Source organism: Saccostrea echinata, unplaced genomic scaffold, assembly GCF_033153115.1.
Source record: "Saccostrea echinata isolate AGI-Se365-2 ecotype Australia unplaced genomic scaffold, CSIRO_AGI_Sech_v1 ptg000012l, whole genome shotgun sequence".
Taxonomy (NCBI): domain Eukaryota; kingdom Metazoa; phylum Mollusca; class Bivalvia; order Ostreida; family Ostreidae; genus Saccostrea; species Saccostrea echinata.
Window position 1 is genome coordinate 3,819,657 of NW_026889761.1, and position 6,375 is coordinate 3,826,031.

The window sequence follows — 6,375 nt, forward strand, 5'->3', positions numbered from 1 at the left end:
TTAGGAGCGCTTGTGCATGAAATTTATTTTATCTCTTGCACAAAACTGCTTAATAAACACCATGATTGAAGTTAAAGAGAATTTTTCAAACTCCAAGTTCACGTTTATTTTTTTATTTTATTTTATTTTTTTTTTTCCTTTTTTGACATTTTTATTATTCCTGTCTTCAAAATATTGTTATCTGGCCTTTTTTTAATTCAATAATAATGAGGACTAATTGCTTACAATATCATCTGTAGCAAAATGGATTCTTACATCAGATGTACTCATTCTCTCTGCAGTTTGCTTACAAACACCATGATTAAATGGAATTTATTCATACGCCATGCTTAGTGATTCTGGTTGACGTATGTGTCCGATGTCTTTTTAAAAGCATTTTTGAAAGTTTTACCTGAACTTCCCCGAAGGAAAATAAGTAATGCAATGCAGAAATCGTGTATCTTTTTCTACCTGAAAAAGCACATAGATATTGTAAATCAGAAACTCGAGCATCTTTTTAATATCAACTTTCGAGTACTAGTGTGTACAATTAGATTGTTTTTTAACAAAGTAATTTTGCAATTCAAAAATTCTAAGGATTTATTTTTATAATAAACTACGGCAAAATCCAGTCTGGAAGTTGATCCTATAGATTTGCATTGTTTCCATACATGAACAATGAACTCTGTAGGCTATTAAAAAAGCCAAGAATTCTCATTCGAGATTCAAGTTTCGAAATACAAGATTCTAACTTCGAGATTCTAATTTCGAGACTAAAAATCCAAATTAACCAGTCAGAAGGCGGATTAAACATTTAATTACTTCCCTTTTCAGGAAATCTTTGAATATATTTATGACAAAACAGGATATTTGATTCAATAATAATTAAATGAGAGTTCAGGGATTTCGCAGTAGACCGTAATTTTTGGATCTTGCTGACATCAGATACGCAACAGAAGACATATTCGTCTATACTTCATTTTGTGTGTCTTTCTCGAGCAATGATAAACAAATAATGTTATCAAATGACTTACTTAAAGCATCATGATTTTACAAATGCTCTTTAATTCTATACAGCTGGAAAAAATGGCATTGCCTTGCACAAGCTACTGAAGTTGTTATCATACTTAATTATATAGTCTGTTTAGCTAATATTTATTATCACTGCCATTTGTTTGTTGTTTTGTGGCCTTATTTAAATCTAATATTTATGAAAACTAATTACTCTTGAAGGTGTTTGTTTCATTTGTTTAATTAGATACATTAATTCTTTTTAGTGCGCTGTGAATAAATTATAATTGACATACGATTGACGTAAACAAGAAATTTTCAAACAAAACACTTAATTTAACGCTTAATTCTCACGATTGTCATTTCCTTGATTCCTGTCGTAAGAATATCGTTATATGGCTTTTCTATATATTATATTAATGATAACTAATTACTCATCATTACATTTGTTAACCTTTAGGAAAAGTAATGCGTATATTAAACGAAATAATACTTCTATGATCAATAATTCAGAATTACACAATCTTACACGAAATGGTCCCAGCTGACAATGCAGGTAAAACATTGCCTTTGTTTGTAAGGCTCATTATTTTAATCGTAGTTTAGAGGCATTGATATTTAATTCTACAAGTGGTAATCAAACTTATACCCATAGCTCCCTTACTACTACTACTACTACTGTTACTACTACTACTACTACTACTACTACTACTACTACTATTACTACTACTACTACTACTACTACTACTACTACTACTATTACTACTACTACTACTGTTACTACTACTACTACTATTACTACTACTACTACTACTACTACTACTACTATTACTACTACTGTTACTACTACTACTACTATTACTACTACTACTACTACTACTACTACTACTACTACTACTACTATACTACCACAACAACTACTACTACTACTGTTACTACTACTACTACTACTACTACTACTACTATACTACCACAACAACTACTACTACTACTGTTACTACTACTACTACTACTACTACTATACTACCACAACAACTACTACTATACTACTACTACTACTACTACTGCTACTACTACTACTACTACTACTACTACTATACTACCACAACAACTACTACTACTACTGTTACTACTACTACTACTACTACTACTACTATTACCACTACTACTACTACTACTACTACTACTACTACTACTACTACTACTACAACTACTACTGTTACTACTACTACTACTACTACTACTGTTACTACTACTACTACTACTACTACTACTACTACTACTACTACTACTACTATACTACCACAACAACTACTACTACTACTGTTACTACTACTACTACTACTACTACTATACTACCACAACAACTACTACTATACTACTACTACTACTACTACTGCTACTACTACTACTACTACTACTACTACTACTACTATTACCACTACTACTACTACTACTACTACTACTACTACTACTACTACTACTACTACTACTACTACTACTACTACTACTACTACTACTACTGTTACTACTACTACTACTACTACTACTGTTACTAGTGCTACTACTACTGTTACTACTACTACTACTACTACTACTACTACTACTACTACTGTTACTACTACTACTACTACTGTTACTACTACTACTACTATTACCACTACTACTACTACTACTACTACTACTACTGTTACTACTACTACTACTACTACTATTAATACTACATACTACTACTACCAAGGTGCTGAGTTTCTTATTGCTGCTACAATAGCCAGTCCAATGTGATTTGATGCAGAAATGTGAAAGCGCGTCGGTTTGATGCAGAATTAACAGCACAGCGTACACTTAAAAGTTATATGTTTGAATTAACTTTGAAGAAAGAATTGAACATTTATCATTGAAAATCTATTGTTTAAAACCAAGAAAAAAAACTATCACAAAGTCATTCTGAAAGTTTGGAAAAAGGGATTTGTTTGTAACTTAATCTTTAATTTTATACACCAATGGGAAAAATGAATTTCTAAACAAGATTCTTAATTTTATAAACAGTTCAACATTTTATTTCTTTTATTTTAATTTGTTTTTATTGTATTAATTTGCTTTTCATTTTGTTTATTAAATTTTGTTTCAATTTAGTTTTCATTGTTTCCTTCATTTATTCAGGCTCTAAAATGTGTATAACTCAAGTTCAAATACGTTAAAGAAGTTTTTGTGACGTCATTCTAGGGCGACTGACAATTCAAAAAATGCAAACTAGGTAAGTAAATAGGATAAGGGGATAAGGGGAACCTAACTTTGTGAACTGATGGTCAATATGAAATATCATGTGATCTGCATTAAGTCTTTCAAAAAGAGGGGTTTCCCATAACTATGTGTATATGTTCCATAAGAAAAAGAATTCTAATTACAATGTAACAAGGTTTTTCCTAGTTTAACATCATAATTTATCCTCCCACTGAAAATTAAAATCTTTACTGTAATTGGTAAAAAAAAAAAGAAGAAAGAAATTCAACATATCATATATACTGTTTAGCATTTTTCTGTTTTCTCTAAAGAGGATCTTCATAAATGTTTTCATATTAGATGCAAGCAACATTGAAGGATGTTAACGGTTTCGTCGATATGGAAAATTTAAATATATTTAAAATAGTTGGCAGGATAACTCCATTATTTAGACAAAGAAAAGAAGTATTTTGCCTCGCTAAAATGGATTTTTTTTTTTTTTTTTGAAAATCACACCCTAACTTAAGTATCTCGAAAATGGATATTTCAAATGCCATGGATATATCGAGGTGATAAGAAGTCTCAAGCACTTATTCTCTAGACATGACGAACCCTAGAATATTTGTTATTTTCGTACGATGTTGCAATTGTGAACTTCTTTCCCCTATCCGAATTCCATGAAGAACAACAGATATTTGTCCCAGTTGAAACTGGAATACTTTGTATCTGTAATAAGGAACAATATCATGGCCTTGTATCTATTTAAAAAAACAAAATCACGGTTTCTGTATCAATAATAAAGAACAAAATCATGGCCTTTGTATCTGTAATAAGGAATAAAATCCTGGACTTTGTATCTGTAATAAACAAAAAATCATGGTCTTTGTATCTATAGTAAGAAACAAAATCATGGCCTTTGTATCTGTAATAAAAAACAAAATCATGGCCTTTGTATCTGTAATATAAATCAAAAGCATGGCCTTTGTATCTGTAATAAAATCCAAAATCATGGTCTATGTATCTACGCAGGTAAGGTAAGGCTAGGTATAGGCTTTTCTATGCAAATAATCTAATTAAAATGCCTAAAGACAATATCTATTATACCGAGAAAATTAAAACTTACTTCTAAAACATACTTGGTACCCACGGAATGAGATAGCCAGTACACATTATCACGTCATTTTATGACTTCATTGATTTTTACTACAGAAGATTATAATGAATATCAACAAAAATGCTTCGGTGCAAGGGCATGCTCTATTTTATTAAACTGAAACAAGGTATATTTAGAAGCAAAATATTTTAAAGTTTGCTGGTATTGCTGCACAAATATCAACAGCTCAGTTGTATAATTTCTATTTGTAAAGTTTTAAGATGAATAAGGGTAAAAATGTAGAGTCCGGTATAAGTTTCCTCAAATTTCGATCAAATGAGAAATTGCCTAGGATTTGTGGAGTAGTTTTATTAATCTATAAAATATTCTTCTAGGCATTATACAATTTTTATATAAAAATTAATAGGGTTATACCTTGCGCCGAAGATGTTTTGTTGATGTGTTTTATTAACTCCAGTAGGTAAGATCAGTGACGTCATAATATGACATCATCATGTGTACTGCTATAACATATCGTGGGTACTAAATATGCATAAGAAAATAATTTAACACTTTCTATGAATAATAAATACACCTCTAATGCGTTTTTATGAGCTCATTTGCATAGAAAAGCCTATACCTAGCCCTATATCACATGCGTATAATAAAGAACAAAATCATGCACTTTGTATCTATAATTAAAAGCAAAATCATGGCCTTTGTATCTGTAATAAAAAACAAAATCATGGTCTTTGTATCAATAATAAAAAACAAAATCATGGTCTTTGTATCTCTAATAAAAACAAAATCATGGTCTTTGTATCTATAATAAGTAAAAAATCACGGCCTTTGTATCTGTAATAAAAAACAAAATCATGGCCTTTGTATCTGTAATAAAGAACGAAATCATGGCCTTTGTATCTGTAATAAAAAAAACCAAATTTTGGTCTTTGTATCTGTAATAAAAAACAAAATCACGGACTTTGTATCTGTAATAAGGAACAAATCATGGTCTTTGTATCCATAATAAAGAACAAAATCATGGACATTGTATCTGTAATAAAAAACTAAATCTTGGTCTTTGTATCTGTAATAAAAAACAAAATCACGGACTTTGTATCTGTAAAGAAAAACAAAATCTTGGTCTTTGTATCTGTAATAAAAAACAAAATCACGGACTTTGTATCTGTAATAAAAAACAAAATCACGGACTTTGTATCTGTAATAAAAAACAAAATCATGGACTTTGTATCTGTAATAAAAAACAAAATCATGGACTTTGTATCTGTAATAAAAAACAAAATCACGGACTTTGTATCTGTAATAAAAAAACAAAATCTTGGTCTTTGTATCTGTAATAAAAAACAAAATCATGGACTTTGTATCTGTAAAGAAAAACAAAATCTTGGTCTTTGTATCTGTAATAAAAAACAAAATCATGGCCTTTGTATCTGAAACTAGTTATAATTGTAACGGGGACCGTTACAGATGTTCCCCAAACGCTCCCCAACTTCCTTTTGGTGTCTTATTTCCTGTAAGATTCATTAAATAAGGCAATCAAGTATATTAGTCGTTTTACGCATTACACGCGCATGCACGTGCATGCATAGGCATGAGGACCATAACATCTTGTCTACACTTTTAATTTATTTGTATTTTTGAGTTTCAAAGCATTTCATCAAAAAGTTTAAAAGTTATGGCTATATCAAGTATATTTGTCATTTTACACATTGTGCACGTACGCACGTACATGCATGTCCTTGCATTCAATTTTGATAGTAGCATAATGTGGAAATCCGTTATACCTATTCATATTCTAAATTTCATCTTTTGTTGAGAACTAAGGAAGTTATAGGTATTTCAAGTTTAAGCCAATCAGATTGCAGAACACGTGCATGCGTGTATTTTCATAATGATTCTTATATATCATATTGTACAACCTCCTAATGTATGACTATGTTTTAAATTTCAAAGTATTTTGTCAAAAAACAAGAAAGATATTGAAACTTTTGTTTCAGCCAATCAGAGCGAAGCGCACGTGGATCCGCGTGAGTTCATGCTAATTTGAC